The following is a 25,107-nucleotide window of genomic DNA, read 5'->3' as shown; positions in this document are numbered from 1 at the left end:
AAGATTTTTTAGACAATCTTTGCACAATCTTTATAAAACCTGGATTGTTTCTGTAATACTTCTATTCTGGCTGTAAACTTTCATCAGCTTTAATCTCTGGCATGCTGGAATACCAGCATTTCTTGAGCTAACTAGTTACAGCTTCATTTTTTGAGTTATGACATAGTTTATCATTCAGTTTTCCTCCTCTTTCTTTTTACTAAGAGGTGCAGCTTATCTGAGAATCTACATAATAGAAACATTTTGTGACTAGATATTGAAAGAAAATATGTTCATGTAATCTTAATATATCAGGACCTTTTTAAAACAGCACATACTTCATGCACCATTTAGAAGCAATAATCTTCTTTCCAGCAAGAAGTGATTGTATCTGGTAATTGAGCTTTGATAAAGAGGTCTAGGTAAGCCCAGACAGATATGAAATATTTGTGTTTAAGAATGCTGAAATGTTCCATCTGGATGAAAAATTCTTAACTGAAACATTTAGACATTTCCAAAATATTTTTTTGACATTTTAAAAATGAAATATTTTTATTTTTCTGAATCAATCTTTTATCCACTTTTCATTTTATACATTGCTTTGCCATTTTGACATTTTGTTTCAGTTCAGGACAAACCCAAATATTAAAACATCCCTGCGGTAAGAAATTCCAGTTTTGGACCATGTCTGCTTCTGATAATGAACAACATATAAATTTGTTCAAGATGTCATGAATCTAAAAAACTGTTTGTCTTTTATCCAAATTACAAGAGAAAACTTGCCAATGACTTTAAAAGTCCTTTGCAAGGTAATTCGGAATCCTTTTGTTTCAGAGTAACCTGTCAGAATAGAAAGTATATAATACATAATATATACAGTAAAATACAGTACATTTCTAGAAGGTTTAAGTAACAACCATAAAATAAGATTTACAAGACAAACTATTCAGGCAGTGCACGGTCATGGTAAGGCCCAGTGCTTATATTATAGCAAAAAATATTACTAATATTTGTAGAAGGTCAGTGTGTATTTCCAGATCTAAATTATTATCATATCAATCTAGTTATAAAAGCTTAAACTTTTCTATGTGTTGCCCAGTTCAGGCTTGATTCTTGTGTCTTTCTGCAGATGTCCTGTTTACCTACAAACAGCTACATGAGGAGGATGGATGGAGACTATGCAAAGCCATCACTAGCAGTATTGGACTTTACTCCATTTTTATTTGCCCCCGGCATCCACTGGAGCCAGTGAACGGAGCCAGTGAAGCAGAGTTTAAATCCCAGTATGGCTTTTTGCATCTGCCCCATGCACGGAGGCAGCACTAGCCACCCTAGCTGAGCATTTGCAGTGTACAGCTGGATGTCCTGTCATGAAAGAAAGAGGAACAGTTGGGACACTGTCATTTCAGCTGTTTTGAGCTACAGACTGGAACAAACGGAGCTGCACGAAAAATCTGCGTATCAAAGCAGCCACAGGGCTGCTGTTGCTGTCTGCAGGGGACTGTGTCAGCCTGGAATCTGTGACATGAAAAAGGTAGTGCAAAGAACGCTTGAACTCCTGAGAGGTGTGGAGGTAATTTAATATCACTCCATTGGCATAGAATAAATGTGAATGAGGGGGAAAAGAGGCCCACAGTTTACAATAGGCTCAGTAATACTGCATGCATTTTGAGCAGGCGCAAAAGAACAGCACAACAAATGCTTCTAGAAGGTTCCTAAAAAGCAGCCTTTCTGCTTAGATAGTTTTTCAAGGACTTGGTATGCAGGACTGAAACAACATTTTAAAAGGGAAATTTCCAAGTCACGAACTTCTTCTTTGAAGGAGTTCCCAGTTCCTTCAAAACTGAGAAAGGGTTTGTGTTCATTTCAAGTTTTGGGTGAAAATTTGGGTCAAGTTTCAAGATGGTTTCTCGACCTCTAATTACTATTATTAGCACTCCTAAATGGACTCTTTAGAAAATCCCTTGACTAAGGAGGGCTGGAGTGAGCTAATGAGTATGAGAGTGAGAAGAAGGTCCTTGTTTGAATTTTAAATACTCCAGCTCACTAATTGGGGACTATGGAGAATGCTTCTTTTGGTATGGAGGGAGTTCAGGGGCAGGTGGGAATAAGAACAATATTTTTTAGACCTGTCACTTTAAAATATACCCAGTGCTGCTTTGACATGGCACCAAATGATTTTTTAAGTAACAATAATTAACTTTATCCTCCCTTTAGGCACTTGCGGGACTTACTTATTTTTGTTTTTAAAATAAGAGCTGGGCAGTGTTTTCCAAGGTCTCATGGATTTAATGAAGAATAACATTCTTTGATGATCCTGGCAACAGGAATCTTTTCTTTTCCAAATAAAAATGAAGAGGCAGAGTCTCGTGCCTACAAGTCTGATATATGTTAGACCAGCAGAGTTCCCACTGACACTACTGTTCCAATTGGACACTCTTCCTGTCTTATATTTTTGTTTTCCATTTTTTTTTCATAAAAAAATTTCTTTACATTGTTCTCATCATTGCATGCATTATTTCTACCCTCAGGATGCATCCTGATTTTTCTTCCTCACAGGAGAGAGATTTTTTCCCAGCTGTGGCACTCTTACCCAACATGAAGATGTGGGGGTTTTTTCTGCAACAGAAATTTGTTTTAGTCATCACCACCTAAACACAGCTGACACAAACTCCATTTCGTTTCTGCTAAAAAAAAAGAAGATAGGGAATGCACTTACAAATACACGTATTTATTCTTTCTGTCTACAGGACTTGGAAAATGCTAATATAAAAATTTATGAGTCCCTCATGAACTTAGAAGTTATGTGAACTCATGCACAGATCCATGAAAACTCTGCAGATTGGGCTGTACCTAATATTTCAGAAGGCACTTCCAAGTTATGAACAACAGAGAATAAAATAATCTCCAGTAACATTTTCTTTTTTCTATAAGCCAAGGAATCAAATGAATTGAAATGTTTCATTTTGAATGATTTTTGGCCAACTACATTCTCTTTTACAATTCAACATATATAGTCAATTCCATCCATGTGAAGCTATGCAAAGTTTAAGAATTAATTAATGTCAGCCCAAACTTTGCCTGGTGTTTTTGCTTCTCAGCTGTAGAGTCAATTGAATCCCACAGTTCCATGGTGACAGATTAGCTGGGTATTGATGTCTGACTTGAAGTAAATTGCACACTCTTTTCCCACCTTACATGTACGCCTTTGAAAGCCTGGTTGTTATTCTACCGATGACATAAAGCCTGATTTGTGTTTGAAAAATTTGCTTCTGTCTATTGCAATGTTTTAGCATCAACACAAGGCAATTTTGCTCATTTTTTTTGTTTTTATAGAGGCTGATCAAAATCTGTTGAAGGTTTTGCATCTTGATTTTACAAAATAATACCAACAAGAATGAGTTTAATTAATCTAAACTGTCTCAGAAAGGGTCAAAATATGGTGATGTATTTTACAATCAATATACTATTACACTGTGTTTTGTGGCCCAGTCCTGCAGTGGGCTGAAGCCTCTTTGTTTACTTCTGCCGCTCCAAGGCACCTTGCCTACCAGATTGCATAAAACTGAAGAAACAACATACTGCTTTCCTCCCACTCTAGAATAGCAGGATCTCTCAGTTACATGGTTTTGCTGAGATTGTTTTAACTTATTGCTGATTATTTTAACTTACCTGGGGAAGGATAGGGCTATAGGATTAGGGCTAAGAAGAGAGACTGCACCTTATATTTGTTCTTACAAAATGTTTTATAATACACTGCACAGAGTATCTTCATTTTTTGTTGTTTGCATTTAAAGTGCTCTGGAGAAAGAATCCAACTGGAGTAAAAATAAAAGCAGAGGTGAGTATGATTCTACACTGGAAATAGACTCTCATTCCAACTCTCAGCTCTATAGAGATGTCTTTGCTTGCTTTTCGCATTTTCTGGGCAGAATTCACTCTGCTGCTTAGGCAGAGGCAAGCGGCTGTTTTCAACATCTAAAGAAATTAAAGTGCTCTGGAGAAAGAATCCAACTGGAGTAAAAATAAAAGCAGAGGTGAGTATGATTCTACACTGGAAATAGACTCTCATTCCAACTCTCAGCTCTATAGAGATGTCTTTGCTTGCTTTTCGCATTTTCTGGGCAGAATTCACTCTGCTGCAAGCGGCTGTTTTCAACATCTAAAGAACAAGAAGACCTTGAAAGTAGTTCAAGGTGTCATGCTTGCACTCTAGCTAAAGATTATTAAAAGATTTGATTGAGGCATGGGGTGGAAACAAGTAAGAAAAGTTGGCAGCTGCTTTCTACATGAGCTATGCAGTCAGCCTCTTGAACAAATTTCAACAGCTTCAAAATAGGTTACCTAAATTTATTCCCTCTTTTTATCGGGTTTAAATAAAAGCAGATTGCTGTTTCTCCTTCCCTGTTTGCTTGACATCCCAAGGCAATACTGACTGTGGGAAGCCAGACACTTAACAAGGGGGACACATGGGACATATGGAGCTGGTTTTCATTGGTGATAGGCCATTTTTGGGGTTTTTTTCCACTGGTGACAGACCAGGTTTTCATGTGGCTCTTCTCCTTAGACCCATCAGTAGTTCAAAATTAATTTGGGCACCAGAAAGGGACCATGAAGTAATCGAAGAATTCTCATTAAACATTCAGATTCCGAAAACTCCCATATGTCTTTTTGTTTGTGGTCCTGTGCAGATACTTATAAACTTGCTAGGAAAAAGTTTAAGGATCTGGTTAAACCTGACCAACCTCAGGTTTGCCAATAGTACCTACAGGTTAGAAGAAAGGATGTGGGTGGCTTTTCTTAAATGTTTGTCCAGGTTACATCTCTGAGGTGGACAGGAGTTCTTGTCATGCTTGGTGCAGAGCTCTCACGCAAGAAGTTCTGATCATGCCCTTGCCACCACAGCCAAATCCACAGGCTCTGGAAAGCCCAAGGGCATTCAGAGGTAGTTGCATTAATCGGTTAATGATTTCAGAGCCAAGCACATGTTTGTGCAGCCTCCTTACCCTTGAGAAAACCTGGATAGAAATGGCTCTGCTAGCTATGCTCCTGCAGAGAAGGCCAGGCCTCAGCTCTCATGGAGCATGTGAAAAATACACAAGATCTTGGCTATATTCATATTTCACAGATTCTCGGTGCTACTTAGGCACCTGGACATCTCAAGAAAACCAAGATCTGTTGACAAAAGGGATAGGTATTGAGAAGATCAATACTCAAGGTTCAATGTTGAAAATCTGACCTAGAATAGTTCTAAAACAAATCTGAGTATCTCGAAATACAGGTGCTTATATCCACGGCTATGAATTAGAGACAGTCATTCTCTTGAGCACAGGTGCTAGTTGGTTCTGGGATAAAAATATGGGCCTCTACTTAAGGCTGAAGAACTTCAGTCCTAAGTGCGTCGACTGTCAGCAAACATATAAGATATACCTGCACATCCTGCAACAAAGCTGAATTCTTTCTGCCTGGCCAGCATATGTAGGCCAGCTTGAAGGCTGAACTCTACAAAATGCAGAAGCAGTGTTCCTCGTAGGTACAGTTCCTCAGCTTGACTGTGTGATTTCAAAACAGCAGCAGGGCCCGGCATCTTGCCAGCCCCTCACTGGAACAGTCCAAAGAGTCAGGCTTGGGATACAAGGAATAGGCCTGTGCACCTGTTGCTGGGCATCTGTATGCATGCATGCCCTGATTACCTACGCAGATAATTATGTAGAAACTCTATTATTATCCTATTACATGGAAATCCAGCCTTCAGGGCCTCTGGTGTGCCTCTGCAGGCATGGAGTGGTAGAAAAGCCACTATAAAATCATACTTCATAAACACTTTTTCAGAACTGAGTTGTGGAATATACATAGTGATTTAGATTAGGAAGAAATCAAGGAAGAAGAAAATAATAAGGGTGAAAAAATAGGGCAAAATAAAGAAATCTTGTGTATGTGGGTGTTACTTTCAGAAACAAGAGACATCTGTTTGGGAAATGAAATCTGTCCAAAGAAATGAGGAGGGGGCAGGGGAAAAGGTGAAACATTGCCAATGAAACAGAAGAAAATCTCAAACTTTCCCACAGAAGTCTTAGTCAAACCAACACAGAAACAGAGGACTTAAGAATGAGGGATTTATTTCCAAAAGGGAGCCAAGACAAAGATTTCCAGACAGAAAAAATAGTGTCATTAACACTGCAGGAGTCAGGAATGATGGTAACCACTATCATCCAGCAGGTCTGGTTACATTTCTGTTACTTTTCACTTTTTATGTAGAGAGCTTTGGCAGGCCCCAAGTGTCAAACTTATCTCTTCTAGAGATCATCTTCAGTGATCTTTCCTCCTGTCAGGCAGATCCTGCCTCCCCTTTGGCTGATTTATGCAGCTTCCAAGGCACAAAAAGCAGAAGAAAACTACTAGCTCTGGCCCCACAATGCTGTGGTACCGTCACCATATTGGCCTCTCCCTAGTCATCCACAGTGAGAACTTAGGGCGGTGGATGTTTTCAGGCTCTATTCTTCCCTAGCAATCCCAGGCTGTCAAAGCAAACCTGTGGAAAACTGTCAGACAGCATAAAATTGATCAGTCTCCAGTTAATTTGTGTGACATGAGCCAGCCTGTTTTCTGTACCAGCATGGGAGCAGTATGTGGTAACAATACCCTTATTCCCAGTCCACCTAAATTGTGCCAGATGCAGTTCAATTTCAGAGTCAGAATCCACAGGTTACTACTGTGGTAGAAACAGTAAATTGGAAGTTTGATGCCTAACAAACATCCTCTGGATTATTGTTTCTATTATACAGCCAGTTCACTGTTGCATTGACAGAAAGCTGCCATAACAAATCTGCAGCACCATGCTATTTGCACTGTGTTATCCTGTTGTTGCTTCTAGTAGTGAGGATTTTTAGGCATTCCTGTGAAAACCCCACCTGCTGTGGGGTTGCTTTCTTCTTCATAGATCCACAATCTGGCTCCTTCTTTTCGACTGAATTACTGGGCTTCAAAGAAGAAATGCAAGTAGAGTGTGAAGAGCCAGGAATCATAGTGACAGAGAAAGCAATTGGTATTACAGATGCATTGTAATACATTTCTTTATTAAGAAAAATTATTCTTAGAAGAACAAATTTCTTTAGGAGTAGGCTGTTTTTTAACATCCTTCCTAAAATAATCTAAGAAGAATGCAAAGGCTCCATAACTTTAGGGTTTTTTTATTTTGAATAATTTGAGATGCCTAACAATTCAAAATAGACCTTGTCATCATCACAAAGCATATAAAATGTGGGTGGTGAAGACTGCAGAGAATCCTCTGTCCTGATTCAGACTCCATTGTTGACCAGAACAGAATCTGGCAGGAATAAATCCTCCAGAACTTCTTGGAAAATAAAATCTCAAATCATAAGTAACACAAGGAAAAAAACCAACCAAACAAGCAAACAAAAAACAATGGCAAATGAGAAAAATATGGGAAAAATTCCAGAGTCTCTCCCTGCTCATGGCATTCTCACTTGCAAAACCATTTTTCATTCCTTTCAGCAGAGAAACATTTATAGTGTACCAAGCTTACATTAATCATGAAAATCACCCTAAGGCAAAAAAAAAAAAGAAAGAAAAAAAAAAAAGAAAAAAAGGGGGTGTGGCAGGGAAAGTGAAAATAACTAGGGTTATTTTTTAAGGAGGGCACAAAACACAAATGGAGATTTTTTTCTTTCTTCAATCAGATCTTGGCAAAAATCATGCCAGAATTTCAATTTTTTTTTCCCTATATGTCCCTATAAGTCCCTATAAGAATAAGCTGTTATTATTATCATTGCACTTTTAACATTAGTCCAAAGAAGCTGCATAAACTAGCATTCTGATTTAACCCATATCAAGGCTGATATTCAGGATCCAGGACACAAAAGTCATTCCTGACACTTTTCAACTCTTTTCAAGCACAGCCTGGCTGTAAGTGGTAATCTGATCTGACATCTATAACGTGCAATATTGTGAGTATCTCTGTTCCAGAGATAACACTCTGGAATCATAACACTACCTAGATCCAATGTATCACTTTTCTTCCTTAGAAGACCTTTGGAAGGAACCATACATATTTGGTGCTTTTCACTCAGTTGTTACATGTTTGAAACTGCAGCCATGTGCACTGAGTTACTGATGGCAAGATCATGTATTTTTAGTTTTGCAGAAATAGGAGCCAAACTGTTGTGTGTTTTGCAGTCTGCTGTGTTATTCCTGCACTTTATTTTTTTTCCATTTGAGACAGAGGATTATTAGGCCTCACTTAGGTTATGTTTTTCAAAGCAAACTCAACAGTTTAGTGTTTTCATTAGGGAAGGATATATGCCTGAAAGAAGACATGTCATCCAGAAAGACCGAGACAGGCTCAAAAACTGGCACCATTGGGAAGCTCATGAGGTTTAACAAGACCAAGTGCAAGGTGCTGCACCTGGGTCAGGACAATCCCCAGTACCAGCACAGGCTGGGGATGATCAGATGGAGAGCAGCCCTGGGGAGAAGGACTTGGGGTGCTGGTGGCTGAGAGGCTGGACATGACCCAGCCATGGGCACTCCCAGCCCAGAAAGCCAAACGTGTCCTGGGCTGCATCCAAAGCAGCGTGGGCAGCAGGGGAGGGAGGGGATTCTGCCCCTCTGCTCTGCTCTGCTGAGAGCCCACCTGGAACCCTGCACCCAGCTCTGGGGTCCCAGCACAGGGAGGACATGGACCAGTGGAGTGAGTCCAGAGAAGGGTTACCAAGATGATTACAAGGATGGAGCACTTCAACTAGGAAATAACTGGGATTGTTCAGCCTAGACAAGAGATGGTTTCAGGTTGACCTAATTGGGACCCTCCAAAAAAGATGGAGCAAGACTTTTTACAAGAGCAGATAGTAATAGTACAAGGGGAAATAGCTTCAAAATAAAAAAGAGTAGGCTTAGAATTAGTGTTAGGAAGAAATTTTTAAAAGTGAGGGTGATGAGGCACAGGAGCAGATTGCCCAAATTTGTGAGTGCCCCAGCTGTGAAGGTGCTCAGGGCTGGATGAAACTGAGCAACCTGGTCTAGTGGAAGGTGTCTCTGCTCATGGTAGAGGGGTCTATGATCTTTAAAGTCTCTTCCAACCAAAACCATTCTGTGATACTATGATACACTGGTCTCTTCACTTATCCTGGCCTTGTTCTACTGTTTTGTTGACATCATAAATCCTAAACTTATGAAGATTTACTTGTTAACACATGCCAAAATTCATAGGGCCATGAATATGGATAAGGAACTTTCATTTCTAACTCCACATAAACAGGATGATTGCTGACTAATAATTATGGCTAAGGTCCACCAAAATAAAGAGCTTGGGACCAAAGCCATTGGGTGGCTCAAAAGCAAGCCCTTGAGGCAGTCAAAACTGAAAATAGAAAGAACTTCTATATACATAAAACTGGGGGGGAAAAAGAAACCAAACCAGAACAAGATCTTGTCTTGTTATAATGCTCAAGTAGGGAAACGAAAAAGTGTTTCTAAAATACGTACAGAGAGTAACCATGCTTTGCTTCACTTACTGTCTAGGATTCATGACAAACCAAAATCTTCAGGCAGGGAAAGTAAAGAGGAAATGAAATTGAACACTGCCTAACTTTGTTGTGCTACATAAAGAAGAGAGAATATCTCAAAATAAGTTTGATGAATTATAAGTTCAACACTATGGGAAAAGTGGACCCTTCACTTTCTAGTTTTCAGTTCAAATGAACCAATTATTTTGCTGACCTCAGGGTCCAAATTTCAAAGAAAGCTGAAGACAGGCTTAGGCCTGCTGCTATGGCAAATTCCAAAATACCCAATTACTGACCTCAGGAGGAGTCAGCATTCCTGAGATTAGAGTCACTGGAAGTTTACTTCACAAACTCACTTCTAATAATATACTATAGTGCAGACACCATTAACCTGCCTTTTTCAGTTAGCAAATAAGATATGTCTCAAGGCAAAATAGTTATTAACAGCCAGTGGTAGGAGTTACATCTCTAATTGGAAACAGCAACATCTGCAGGGGAGTGTAATAAAAGCATATAACAAGTGAATGTGTCAGTGGATTACAGGGATTCTAGGTAGTTGTTCCATAAGACAACTTTAGCAGAAACAATGAATATTTCAGGACTGCATAGGTCCAGACTAATTCTGGTCATTGAAGAGTGTACCAAGGATTAACTCTGTTCTTACTAGCCAATTTGACCAGCATTAAACTGGCAGACATCCCAGATTTCCTTATTATTTGCACTGTATTTATTTCAATGTTTACATCATTCTGTAGCTAGCTAATTCTCTTCTTTTTCTGCCAACTTTTATAAGGATGCTGTTCAATAACAAAGGCCATTCACATCAGTTGCTTGACGTAGAGCTATTGTGTCCTAGCTGTCAGTTATTCTAAAACATCTTTAGGCCTAAGTTATTCTAATATGAGTGACCTGCTTCTTCTATATACAAAACCCTTGCATTGCTTTTATAGTTAGATGCACAAAGGAAAAGCCTGAAAACTGAGCACCTGCTGAGTTTTCAAACTCCTGGTGAAGCCTATCAGTATTGCAGATACAGATGCTGAGATATTTAAATATACAGAAAATGTTCTTTGTTATTCTCCATGCCTGAGGTAATATTTTAACTTCTGGATCAAGCTGCACTTCACACATTTGGGAGAGATTGAAAGAAAACCTCTTTGAAAGAAAAACTCTTATATAAGAGTTTCCCCTAATTTCTCATTTTACATTTTGCTCAGCCTTTTCTGAGACTTTTCTGTGCATCTACTTCAGATGACTAAAGAAAGTATGCACTTTACAGCTCTTTTGTACACCATTCTAGTGTTTGTCTGCATTTTAGAGATCTGAATTTTATCTTGTGGCTGTCAGTGTCAGGTTTTATATTATGACTTACCATGTGTTGGCTGTTCTGTGGCATAGGACTCTCAAGAAGAACAGCAAATATATAGTTTTGTCACTTCTTAAAACGTGTCTTTGGCTCCGTTTCCAGAAACAGCAACTCAATGGATAAGCAAGCATGTTCTTTTTGACTTAATGCTCGTTCCTGTCCAGAACCAGATTATATTTCAAGCACCTTTGCATGTCTGTGCAAACTGTGAAGGGAACAGCCCACATCCGTTCAGCAAAAGCAAGAAAATCTATTCCCACGTTCAGATGAGGGGGAAAAGCATCAATTTCCTTGTCCCTGAAGTTGCAGATGGCAACGATGCTGGCATTCTCAAGATTTATAGAATAATGCCTCCATCCACTTCTTAAATAGGCAGTCTGCCAGAGGTACGTGTTGCAGCTGATACATGTAGGAGCCTTTCCACTTCTCATTACCACCTTCTTATTTCTTATATCTTAAACAAGGTTTTTTTCAGTAGGACTACCACAGCCATCACAGTGACACAGTAGTCATTCACAATTTAGAAAGTGAGGTGGCAAAGCAGCTCAGGTGTACAAGGACTACCAGGCAACAAGAGGAGAACATAGCTGCCTTCTGCTTCTTCATATATCTGCTCTGAGATTTATATAGGTAATAATGTCCTTTAACTAGAAATACCACTTAAACTTACAAGCGGTAAAAAGAAAGACAAAGCCCTTAGATGGTTTGAGAAGCAGATGAAATGCTTATTAAGCCTCCAAATGTTCCAGCTGCACTTTCAAGAAACTTTGGCCAAGGCAGGTGGAGCTGATTGGGATATGGGGTTATTCCCACTGCACCTTTCAAATGCCTTTTCAAAAATCTGTGGGTCTGGTCAGGCTTTTTTGTGCTTCCAAGGAGACAAGGTAGCAACTGCTGGAAAAGGGAGACAGTGATGTGCACAGTATCCTGAACATCAGTTCTTAAAGATGTGAGTTTTCTCAAAACTCTCTAGTAGGGATGTTTTTCCTGTTGCTCTTCTCTGGTTGTAGCCAGATTCCCATCCCCAGGATATGTCAGAGGAGTTCAAAACAGAGGGTCAGATCTACTGCTCTGCTACTAGTCAACTGGGCAGAAATCAGCCACTCATTTAATTTGTGAACATTAAAAAAGTCAACAACAATTTTTTTCAAATCTACAGCCTGCCCTAAGCATGTAATGTAGTTAAATTAAAGCTCTAATAAAGTATCTATGAAATGAAAACCAAACATGTTCATCTTTTGTAGTTCCAGCCTCCCCTAATGGAAAATGGCTGTATTTCAATCAGCCACATGTCCAAGCTGTGGTTGTTCTCACAAGTCTGATTTCTTCCCTTAAATGGGATCCATCCGAGAATGTGACACTGTTGTTTCTCTTTCTGCAGACCTACATGACAGTCAGAAACAGCACTCAAATGAGCTCAGTCTCTCAACTGTGCTCCGCCTTAGAGACACTGAGCCCTTCTAGAACAAGATGAAGATGTTCAGACATGTGGAGAAGCCAGCAGTGCTGGGTTGCTCAGGACAGCTCTGGCAGCCGGGGTTTGGTGCAGTGCAGCATTTTGACATGCCAGCAGCACTGAAGGCAGCTTTGAAGAGCAAAGTCCCTCTAAACCACCAGAGTGGTGTAGAGAGCTGCAAGTGGGAATCACAGCAGAGCACAGAGCCCTGAGTGCAGTGTCCTTAAATGGGAGAAGCCAGGCTGACTCCTTGGCATCTCCCACCTATTTATCCGCTGTTACAGACACTCAGCATGACACAGCAGAAGAGAATGGATGAATAGTTACAGGGCTCTAGTGACACTCATTTCTATTTAACTCTCCTTGCATTAATCAGGCTGTTTAAGTGGACCCTGATGTAAAGATGAATTGAGTTTCTCTGGAGCTGTTTATGTGCTTTCCTGGGAAGTTTTTGCACAGCAGAGACAAAGCTGTCTCCTATTAAAGCTTCATCTGACCATGAAAGACTAGAATACTAGAATAACTAGTGGATATCCAGATATTAATAACAGATTCTCCTGACTTCTGCCTCACCTTCTCTCACCTTTCCCTGGGAAGCATCAGTATAGGGCAGATTGCTAGAAAATATTGCCAGAACTATCTCAGTGTCCTGTCACTCTGTAGGTTCATGCTGTTTGCAGAGGAAAGGTGTCAGGATTTTCAGCTTTGCCAACTTTTTTTCACTCAGCCTTCCAGTATCATTAACTTCCCAGGCTTTGATGTGATACTGATATGATCCAGGCAATTCTTTTTTCAACTGTTTATTGTGTGAATTAAGCACTGGTAAGCCTTGTTGTTTGTACCCTTCCCTACAGTTCTACAAAGCTAAGTCAATGACTTCATGTAGCAGATGAAACTGGCCATGATAATTTTAAACAAGTATTAGCTATTCATCATAGTTAAATGTTCCCCAATACAACAACTGGCATTCACAGACGTGGCTTTTTTTCACATTTTATTGCATTTTCCATGTGGTACAGTGTTCCTGTCTGAACAGTCCCTTGTACCTACTATTTCCTAATAGCTATATCTGTGTCAGTCTGTGCTTTAGACCTTCCTCAAAACATCAGGATTTTTTTCTTTTATACCATGTAGGGAAGGGGGTAGAATTTAGACTGTCTCAATATGGCCTTCCCTGTGCTATTGTCTTTCCTGGAGGCTGACTTTTTGTTCCATCTACTGCAGTGTTCCTGTCTGAACAGTCCCTTGTACCTACTATTTCCTAATAGCTATATCTGTGTCAGTCTGTGCTTTAGACCTTCCTCAAAACATCAGGATTTTTTTCTTTTATACCGCATGTAGGGAAGGGGGTAGAATTTAGACTGCCTCAATATGGCCTTCCCTGTGCTATTATCTTTCCTGGAGGCTGACTTTTTGTTCCATCCCACTTGCTGCATACATGTAGAGTGATCCTGATGGTAGTGGTGGGCACTTGGCTAGTAGTAGTAACTTGCTGCCACATGCAGTGATGTGGAATATAGCTGTCAAGTCCCCTGACACTGTCTGTCCTAGGTCTGGTTTCCTCTATAGCAGGTTCCCCTGCATTCAATTTCACCTCACCACCACAAAGGAATGCTAGAATTGTCACAGCCTTAGTGAGAGGTCAAATTGTGCAGCAGTTCTGGACAGCATAATGTAGTAATTCATACAGTAATTTGAAGATGGGTAGCTGGAGGGAGATGAGAGGCTCTGCTTCACCTCTCCCAAGTGGTTTTGCCCCTGTGAGCTGGCCTGCCTGCCCTTACGGCCTTGGACATGCTGTGCTTCTGCCCAAGGCTGTGCCAGCCACGGGCCTGGCCTTTACACTAGTGCTGAGCAGAGTGTGAGGAGATGTGCTCCAAGGGGAGGATGCCAGGAATCGGCTGCCATGGCAACAACACAACACGTTTCTACCGCAACTGCTCCTGCTGACCTGGTCAATCAGCATTACAGTTTTAAGAACACTCTGTTTTTAGTAGTTTGCTCTAACTTTCTTCTATCAACAGCTTTTCAGAGGCTGGAAATGTTTGGATATTAATACTTTAAGCTACTTTTAAAATTATGAATACAGAAAAAATGCAGACACTTTTGTTACAGCTTAAGCCAGCCTAAGTTCTTATTTTCTTCCAGGCCAAAAAAAATTTCAATCAGCTCTTTCTGAACCTGGCAAGAAAATGCCCCTCCAGCTGAAGGAGAAAGAGTGAACACACTATATAGGGCAAAGAGAGGCTTTCCTCAGGCTTTAGTGGTCTAAAAAGTGGGGGGCCTTTTGCTGTGATTTTGGCACTTGGAGTTCCCTCCTTACTGGGTGATCAAGTGAGTGGTGGCAGCCATGGTAAGGTTGTTTGAGTCAATATGCTTTGGCTGTCAGAGCACTCCCTCAGGCATGGCTAGGATCCCGATGCTAGACCTGTCACTTTCGCAGTTTCATAGTTTAGGCCCTTCTAAGCAGCCTGCCTGATTTTCAAGTGCTAGCCCATGAGTATGCCTGGGCTTCTTTAAAAACAATTCAGCACTCAGTACCTTGAATATCCACACTTTGATTTCACACCTAGAGCAAAAATGCCAATAACCTGCTACATTTCAACTGGGGAAGGTGGGAATGGACCCCCTATTAAAGGAGGCAAATTAAAGGATGAGAATGTAACTTATGAAGGAGATGAACAAGAAACACTGGTTAATGAAACTCCAGATGGCAAAGTGCAGAAGTTAGGCTCCACCTCAAGACTGCTAATTTACTGCTCCTTGATACACTTAGGTGTGTTGAGTTCTCTGACTTCAAAAATCCTGATGGAGAGACCTTAGATTTATTTGAGTTACTGTGAATGATAACTCATTAAAACCACAACTCCATTATAGAGCCCTGCTGCTCCTGCTTGTGCAGCAGTATTTCAGGTTTGATACTGTCCAAGTAGTTATTTTTGTTTGTTAGAAAGCCATGGTGTTTTACAGACAATTGATCTGTTTCTGATGAATCATTGAAGGAACTAATGACCATGCTCACCACACCAGGAATTTGGAGGCTTGGTGGGAGGGGGGCTGGCAGGCAGGGAGAGCAGGAGGAGGAGGAGGAGGAGGAGGAGGAGGAGGAGGAGGAGGAGGAGGAGGGGCTACTTACAACTGGATTTTCAGAGGCAGGTCTCAGATGTACTATCAGCTAGCAAGTGGATTAACCAGTTATTGCACATGAGATGAACTGTGGTAATCAATCCTGCATTCATGTTAGTCCAGCACAAACTAAATCTAAACACATCAGCTGACTTTTGCTAAAGCCGCTGACATGGCTTTGAATCTGCCATTAGAACTCAAGTATAGTCCCTCATGATCAGTCTGTCTGATTGTCAGACAGGATACAGACAATCATGCTCAGGCTTATAACCTGCTACATTTCAACTGGGGAAGGTGGGAATGGACCCCCTATTAAAGGAGGCAAATTAAAGGATGAGAATGTGAAGAAGTTTGAGGGCATGGAACAGGTATCAAATGTGTGATACAAATGAGTTAAGGAACACAACACATTTAGAATTTCAAACTAGACCTTCAGTTAAATTAGACAGGAGAAGCCATCTCTAAAGAGACAGGAGCAAGACACAAGGATAAATCCATAGGGAATGTCAGTCAAATAGCTGAACTTGCTTCATGTTCTTACCCCAGGCTGTCAAGAATATGTTAGGAGAATAGAGAACTGTTGGGCTGGAGGTGGACTGACAGATGTACTTCCAATATTTAAGATGTAGATATCACTGCTTCAATTGTCTTATTGATTTCAGTTTGCTGGCATGACTTGGAAAGGCGAGACCAGGTAATGGCTTGCAATATGTGGAGCTATCTGTCACTTATGGTGTGTTGGAAATAGTAGTTTCTGCAGTTATTGTGAAGCTTCCAAATGGGTAAAAAAGTTGATCTTTGTCCCTCTGATCTAATAATAATAATAATAGTAATAATAATAATAATAATAATAATAATAATAATAATAATAATAATAATAATAACAACAACAACCCAAATTTCAATCCTTACAAGGCCTTTCTCTCTCAGTTTCTGCTCTACATTTTCAAGCTCATCTAGACTGAAAACTCATGGGCTTTTTCCTGTTGAGTGATCAGTGGTAAGTCTGAGTAACTTATTTAATTTTTTTCACATATATTAGGAGAATAAGAGAAGAGGAGAGAATGAAAGTAAAGAATCCCTAAGAAAATTCACTGGCTAGTTCCAATTCTGACCGCCTGCACGGCACACACAATGCAAAACCAAGACGCAACCTCAGCTGACAGAAAACTTGGCTAGAACTGCCTGTCTTTCATAATTACATGCATTATATTGCACAGAGAATTAAAGATATAAAAAACTAACTTGTCCAAGTAATTTTCCTTGATTTATTTTCATAAAGTAAAGCAGAACTAAGGAGGTCAGAGTGACAAAGAATTTTTTTAATCAAGTGAGCAGAAGACCTTCAGGTTGTGTAAATCTGTACTGCTCTGTATGAGCATCACACTAAAATGCTTGATGCCCTGAAAGAAAACAAGTAGGAAATGAGATGAAAAGTCTACTGTAAAATCTAAAACGTAAATAACACACACACACACACACAAAAACCACAAAACCCCACAATGCACAAAATTTATAATCAGATGGTGTTTAATTCAAACCATCTTGACAATTCATATGAAATGTCAGGTCAGATTCAAGACAGAAGGTTGAGAGAATGTAATGCCATTTTTGTACTCTCTGTTTATGCCTCAGTGGGAAACAAAAAGCAGAATTTTAGCCCTAAGGGGCTAAAAACCTATATTTTTCAAACTGAAACACTTGTTCTGTTGTTTTTTGACATGGCTTGGGGTGTCTTTTTGGAAGAATGGCAAAAAAAATTTCTGATAAAATAGGACATACACTTGCTTTATTTTCTTTACCTATATGAATCCAAAATAAAGATAGATTGAAACTCTTAAGTAATATTTGTGTATTAAAAAAAATTATTCCTGACAATTTTAATGACAAGTTTCAGCTTGATGTGATTTAAAATGGGCAAGTTACAAAGCCCTAAAAAATTGGGATTTTATAATGGAAATGCTGACAGACCCTTAACTACAGCAGCGTTGCTGGGCGCCACTCTAATAAAAGGTGGCAAGGATCCAGAAGTATTCACAGCTGCATGTCTAAACTTTATTAAGTATCTGACTATAGTTTGCAGGTCCTCGCCAGATCATAACTCACTTAATTCTGACACATTCCAGTTTATAATTAGTGTTGTACTAATATGTTCCTAACTGGTACCAGCATATTCCTAAGTTTTTTTTTTTCTCCTGTAAAACAAGGCCATTCTCCAAAACCAAGGATGCACTGACATGGGTGCTTTTTATTAGTACTTTTTATTTTTTGGTCCTTGGGCTAAAATAATTCATATGGTAAAGGTCAATATCTGTAAATGAAGCACGATGAAAATTGAAACATCTGTAATTCCCAAGGCAGAAGAAAGAAAGCAATTTCCAACTTTTTCTAAGCAAAGTATTTAACTTGCCTTTGTATTCAGTGAGAAAGCAAATTATTCTGAAAATTCATCAGTAATAGTTTGCAATTAGAAAATAATTGTATAAACAAAATAAGCAAACACAAATTTTTCAGCAATTTGCCAAGTAATAAAATAACTGTACTAGTACATTGAAGGTGTAAACATATTTATTTAAGTCTCCTGTTGGGTGTCTGCCACCTGAAAACTGGGACATTTTGGGTAAGCACATATTTCCACAGCTAATGTTTTATGATACCACAATCTTTGGAACATAAATCCTTTATATGCAGGATTGATCATTACTGACACTGAAATCCTAGCTTCTTGCTTTCCATGCTCTTGGCAGTTCATTTCCAGTGCGTGCTATTCATTTCCAAGCTGCTTCATCTGTCTGGGCACGTACCTGGTCAATGACTTCTGCTAATGGTGGTTTTGGAGCAGCCAAGGAAGGTGTACTACTACAGTGCGTAATATAAATTTCCAAATATTGGTATTCTATTTGAGCACTGTTCTGGAAAGCTTTCTTAGGGTGCTTCTGCTGGGAACCTAAAGGGCCATGGGAGCAGCACTCATGGTGGAGTAGCTACTTTTATGACAGTGCATTGAAAGACTGAATTTTCAGTGAGAATTCTTCCCTTCCTTCATAGAGCGACAACCCTCCCACTCTCTTTTGGAAGAATAATCTTGCTGTTCTTTACAACTAAGATCCTGAACACAACTCAAAGCAAAAGTCTAGTAGAATTTTTCATTCTGAAACCTGAATTAATGAGGAACTGAAATACTAAATATAAGACGTTTTTAATCTATCTATATTTGCCACAGAAACAAGATCAGGTATATTCAGTTGCTGATCCAGTAAACAATTCTATTTTATCAAGCGTATCAATAAAGAATGCAAACAGAGAATCTGTACTATGAGATGGATTAAATGATCATTATGACACTTTGATGGTATTGAAAGAAAAGGCAGATAATATACTTGCATGATGACCAGTATTATATTTCTTGTTCAAGAAATGCATGATTTAGAGTCTATGAATAACTAATTGTGGAAGTTTCTTTAACACATTGGCTTACTGACTTTCTGTAAACAGTGTACATTAGCTCCTCAGTGGCTAAAAATTTAGCCCTTTTCAGTAACTAGTTTGTAGAGAGAGACTAAGGTGGACAAACCCCTCCTATATATAACACACGGTTTTGTGAAGTTGAAGAGCACTAACTTTCTCCTTCGTCATCAACTTTATTTCACAAAAAAAAGGCTTCACATTCTTCACTTGAAATGCTGCCCCCCCCCTTTTTTTTTCTGATTCAAGGCCACAGGCACAACATGCAGCTGCTTAGCACTCAGCCCAACATAAACCTTATAGCCTTCAATTAAATTACAGACTAATGTTTGACTCAAATTCAAACAAGTATGAACATACATGGAGATGACAACAGGTGATAATTCTGCAATTTTCAGAAGAAAGCAAAGGAAGGAAAGAGTAAAGAAGACAGAAAACTAATGAGATTAAAGAAAAACAGTGTCAGCTCTATATTTAAAAAGGCTTTTGGCACATATTGTGGAAGAGCTGACTTCTATTAATATATTTTCCATTTTCCAAATTACTGCTTTTAGAAATTTCAACAACCTGACAAGTCAAAAATATGTTACCTACCTGCCCAATATTTGTACACAGAGGCTTAAGTGTTTACTGCTGGCAGGGGTTGTGTTAATTTCATTTCTACATTACCAAGAATGAAAAAAAAATGCTCTTTTTGGCCTCACAGTTTGTTAGAGTCCAACTGCCAATCTACAATCACTAGTCTTAAGGGGGTAAACTATGGATCTACCATACCTAAGGCAGTATCAAGCTTCATGTTGAAAGGAGAGAGAACGATTTCTATTATTGTGCAAATTTCAATGGATCAGGCTCAGAAATACCAGACATTGTGTTCAGGTAAAAATGAATTCTCTTAGAATTTACTAAAAATTATTCATTTCCTTATGAGTCAAAATAGCTTTTGGACTATTTTAAACTGTTTTTAAAGAAACTTAGTGCAAGACTCAGACCTGGATCACACCTGAAGTGATCATAGTGAGATCACAAAAGCACTTCAAAAATTGGGCTGTTCAGCTTGGAGAAGAGAAGGATCTGAAAAGATCTCTCAGCAGCCTTCTAGTACCTTAAGTGGGCTTAGAAGAGAAGGATCTGAAAAGATCTCTCAGCAGCCTTCTAGTACCTTAAGTGGGCTTAGAAAAGGAGATAGAATGACTTTTTATATGGGCAGATAATGGAAGGACAAGGCACAATTGTTTTATACAGAACGAGGGAAGATTTAGATGAGATATTAGGAAGAAATTCTTTACTCAGAGGCTGGTGAAGCACTGGAACAGGTTGTCCAGAGATGTTATGGATGCCCCATCTCTGGAAATGTTGAAGGCTGGGCTGGATGGGACCCTGATCTAGTGAGCGACATCCCTGTCCAGGGACGGGGGGTTGGAACCAGATGATCTTTATGGTCCCTTACAAATCAAACCACCTCTGATTCTATGATCCTAATAGGCACTTTCTCTCTTCCCACTGCTCTCTCTAAACTGTTGTTCGCCATTTCTCTCTTTTGAGTTCTTTCCATTGGTTTTTACAGCTAGCAAGTCTGACTTCATTTCTGAAAGATTCCATTCTACATGTTCAGGTCTTTGAAACCCTTCATGCACATGGTCTAATGTTCTCCTCTGTAAATAAGATTTAGATGGTTTTTTTGTGTCTTTGTTTTCCTTATGGAAATTAAGATTCATGCAAAAGCATTTGAATCTTCAGGAAATTATTAATCTCCTGTGAAATAGCTCCTGTGAAATAAAAAATTTACTGCATCTAAGTAGGACTGAGTTACTTTAATCACTGGCCTTTGTGTAAAAGGCAGGGAGATATACTGATTGACTAAAAGGCTACTTGGCAATCATTTTGTCTTCAGTCATAGATTAAGTTGTTTCATGTGTATCATTTTTCAATTTATCATTAATATTTCTCTCTTTCATCTTCCTTTGTCTTTCCTGTTTTCATTTCAATTTTCTGTTGCTGGAGACTTTGAAGAGAGAGCCAAAATGACTATCATCTAGAATTATCAGTTCTGTGAGCAAAAGTACTCTCCCAGCACTTCTTGGTGATTTTTATTTCCTTTTCTGGCATTCTGTTCTCTGCACACACATGCACAATATGGTGTGTGTACAAGCCCTCTGCAAGATGAACTCCATGTCTGTGGATGTAAAAGCAAAACTTTCTTCTGCTCTAAATGATCCTGGTTTCATGTTTAACTTTTGCCAGGATGATGACACAATAAGCAACTATGTGCAGGGAGAGAGTGCAAAAGACTTCAAGACTGATCTTGAAGATGAGGAAAGATCCTTTATTCTTATATTTCATTTAGTCTGAACTCTTTGTTTCAAATAAGGTTGCAAAATTTCATAATGTTCCAATCATTGCACCTGGTCTGTGCTTGTCTTAACTTTCACTGAATTTTCTTCAGTTCAAGCCAAGAACATAGGTCCCAGAGCTGTTATCACAATTGTTGATACTTGGTGTTGAATTTGCTGAATCATGAAGGAAAAAAAACAAGTGAGAAACTCAAACATTAATTTCTGGAGAAATATTTGTGACTTGAGTTCACCAAGCCTTTGAATGTGCTGTACCCAACCCTTTCAAAAATACTAATTTCCAAGGGAAAAGCCCAACTTGTGTCCATGTGCATGACATTCTGGAGGTGCAGAGGTGCTGCTTTACTCTGCAAGACAGCATGGATGTGATAGCAGTAGAACTGAGCTGTGCAGGCAAGGAGAGGTTTAGCCATATTTAAAAACAAAGAAACAACAACTTGTGTCCATGTGCATGACATTCTGGAGGTGCAGAGGTGCTGCTTTGCTCTGCAAGACAGCATGGATGTGATAGCAGTAGAACTGAGCTGTGCAGGCAAGGAGAGGTTTAGCCATATTTAAGAACAAAGAAGGTGAGAGAGCTACATGACAGAAGCAGGCTCTTCACCTGCCTCCTCAGGGCCTCCACAAACTATTTCTTTGTGTCTGCTTTGTCTTTCCAGGGTCATGCAGCTCTCACCACCACCACCACCACCACCACACTCCCGTGTCCCAGCATGATGTACTGGGAATGTGTCTGTACTCAAGAACTGTGAGACCCCACTAGATCCCAGAGCTCCCAGAGCTCCTAGGGCAGTGCTGCCACTCATGGCAACCTCTGCCCTGACCTAAGTGGGGCTATTTGACCCACCATGCCCATAAACTCTTTTCAGTGCTGCTTCTCTACCACTGCTTCAATGAAAGTGAGCTCAGCTTAAGAAAATATATTGTATTGAATTGTAAAATTTTATTGTGTGCCATGACTAAATAGTTTTCAAGCATTGAGTCATGTGGAGTTTTGTTTTCCTGTTTAACACTATTGGTAACCAAAGCCAGTTTTTTATCCAGACCACATGGTGCAATAGTTATAAGAAATGAAGCCTTCTAAATGTTTGTAATCTAAAATTACACCTACAAAGCATTATCATATATCTTATTTAAAGTGGGGTAAAATGTTGGGTTTTGGGCTTTTTTTGGCAACTGAAAAATCTTCCATTCACGTTAATTTTTGATACAGCAGAATCCAAGGAGCTGAGAAAAAGCAGATGTTGTCCAAATGGGACTAATTTACCCAGACTGTTATTTTAAAACATAGTGAATGCAAATCCAGCATTTAAAATTGGTCATGCCTCAGGCAATATCTTTTGCTGAAGCTATATCAACAATTTTGAAACAATAGCAGTCTACAATACATAGGGTTAAATTTTCCCACCCTCTCTAAGAGCTGAAGTTCCTCCTGTAGCCAGACAGCTTATGCTTTTGTAATTATACAATTAAGCATTTGTGCACTTTCAGGTGCTCTCGACTTCATCTCTGAGCATCAGACCTATAGCATTCTGAGCAAGACAAACATGGACTATTTCATAGTCTGTTTCTTCACCTTATTTCTTCAGTTTATATAAAGATACATAATCACAGCAGATCTGTGGAGATGTTGATTTTCTTGACATCAAAAGTCATCTTTGCCTTTTTTGTCTAAACTTTCTCTGGAGGAGCAAACTTTTCTTGAGTTTGTGCTACTGGGGTTATCAAAATGTTCAAAATACATAGAGAGGCTGTGCCTGCAGTGTACTTTCATGTCACATAAAGATATTTGATTCAGCTAATATATTGAACACATCAGACCCTAACTATATATATTTGTCCCCTAACATTTACTGCAGAGTTTATCAACACATAAAAAGTGTCTCAAGAGATGACAGCTGCAGCAAAGCAGCAAACGGGAGAAGCCAAGGTAGTTGGTCAGGGTGACAGAACGATGTATTAAGAGCACCTGCACTTTGTACCCAAACATTCATCACACCTGTGCATGGCTGTCTGTAGCCACAATCACAGAATATTCTGAGACCCACAAGGATCATCAAGCCAAGCTCTTAAGAGAATGGTCCATATGGGAATGAACCCACAACCCTGATGTTATTAGCACTGTGGTCTAACCAGCTGAGCTTTTCCCAGCATTTATTGCTGATGTCCATCCCTCCCTGCACCATCCCGACCCTTACCACCCTCCCCACAACCCTCACTTTCACACAGAGGTTCATGACTTCTATGGGAAGACAGCAAAGTACAGAGTGGCCACAGGACTAAGACACAAAAATTAAAGGATGGGGTTTGACTGATTTTCTGTGGTAGCAGAAAAATGAGAAATGGCAATATTTGCCAACCCAAGGAGATCCCATCCAGGGCAGCAATCATAGAATTAGCAAAGCCAGCCAGTCCCTTGCAGGAAGCATGCAAACCATGTACTTTATGTAGCATTAGGCATCTGACCTAATTACACAGAATTACCCTGTGCCTGGGAAGTGCCTACATCTCTCTCTGTTGACTTTAAGGAATGTAGTGTTGATCCTCTGAATCATACCTAAGTGAGATGTCCAAATTTGATGGTGTGAATAACCCTCTAGGAGTAATAAATAAAACTGTGCACAGCTTAGTACTGGCAGGAAGTATGTTTTGATAGTAGTCATGTTTACAATTCCCAACTGAATAAGCATTACTCTTAGATTTGACATTGTTATGAGAAGACTTACAGTCTATAATTTTGGTGTCTCTTTCTGCAAATGCTGTGAAGTTTATATAGCATTTCAACTGTTTCCCTGACTGTTGTAGTAGTATTTGCAGTGATGCCTTAAGTTTCAGCTTTTATATTTTTCAGATCACGTGCTGCTTAAGTATGTAGTTCTGAGTTTCATACTAAGTGTTGGTAAGCTCTCTTCACAGAGTGGGTAGAAAAAACAATTCCTTTTCTTGCCTGGGAACAAGGACAATCAATACAAGTTTCAGGCCCAAGAGCATAAACAACAGTGAACTGAAGACAGAAAAGCAAGGAGCATGGAACTGTAATTGGATAATTAACCAAATGGACCAAAACTTATAAAAGTGTGAGACTCCAGGACCGGTCATCCATTTTATGATCATTTTGGGTCCATATTAGGTGTAGCCCTGTCCGGGCTCCTGTGCTGCCCAAGGTGTATCCTTAAAGGCTTTTTAATAAATATTTACTTTATTCTTTAACTCCGTCTAGTCTCTGTTCCAGGTCAGCCTCTCAAGGCATCAGCAGGGTCAGAGTTTGGAAAAAGTGTCTCATTAGGCTGTCTCAACTCCTACATGCCAGGAATTCAATTCTGATTAAAGATGGTCAATGTTTCCATTTTTAATTCTCAGTTTGAAGCAGTGAAAGGTCATCTGACCTCGAGGAAGAAGGTTTAGTGTTCCCTGAAGGCCAGACAGCCTCCATTACTACATCTAAGGATGAATATCTCAAATCACTACTCGGGTCTGAGCTTTTTCTTCTACTTGAGCCATGATTATAAAAGATGAAATGTGCACTCTCCTATAGGATACAGCATTTCCAGAGCTCTTTCCTGGTCACTCTTGTGCACTACATCTGTGTTGCTTTCAATCCTGGTCTGATCAACTAACTTACCTAAAATATTTACCTCTGACATGACACACAGTGCCAGAAAAAAAAAAAATCAGTTTGAAAGTTGCAGAAAGTATAACTTTAGATACAGCACAACATCATCTACAGCATAACTGTAGATCATTTAGTAAATGAAAACATAAATGTAGAGGGGGAATATTCTTGGAAATAAAAAGCCACTCCAGAGCAATGGGATTTGAAGATATTAAAGGTTTCTTTCT

Source organism: Passer montanus, unplaced genomic scaffold (assembly GCF_014805655.1).
Source record: "Passer montanus isolate IOZ18808 unplaced genomic scaffold, ASM1480565v1 scaffold7, whole genome shotgun sequence".
NCBI classification, from domain to species: domain Eukaryota; kingdom Metazoa; phylum Chordata; class Aves; order Passeriformes; family Passeridae; genus Passer; species Passer montanus.
The sequence above is the reverse complement of the archived record's forward strand: the minus strand, read 5'-3'. Positions refer to the sequence as shown.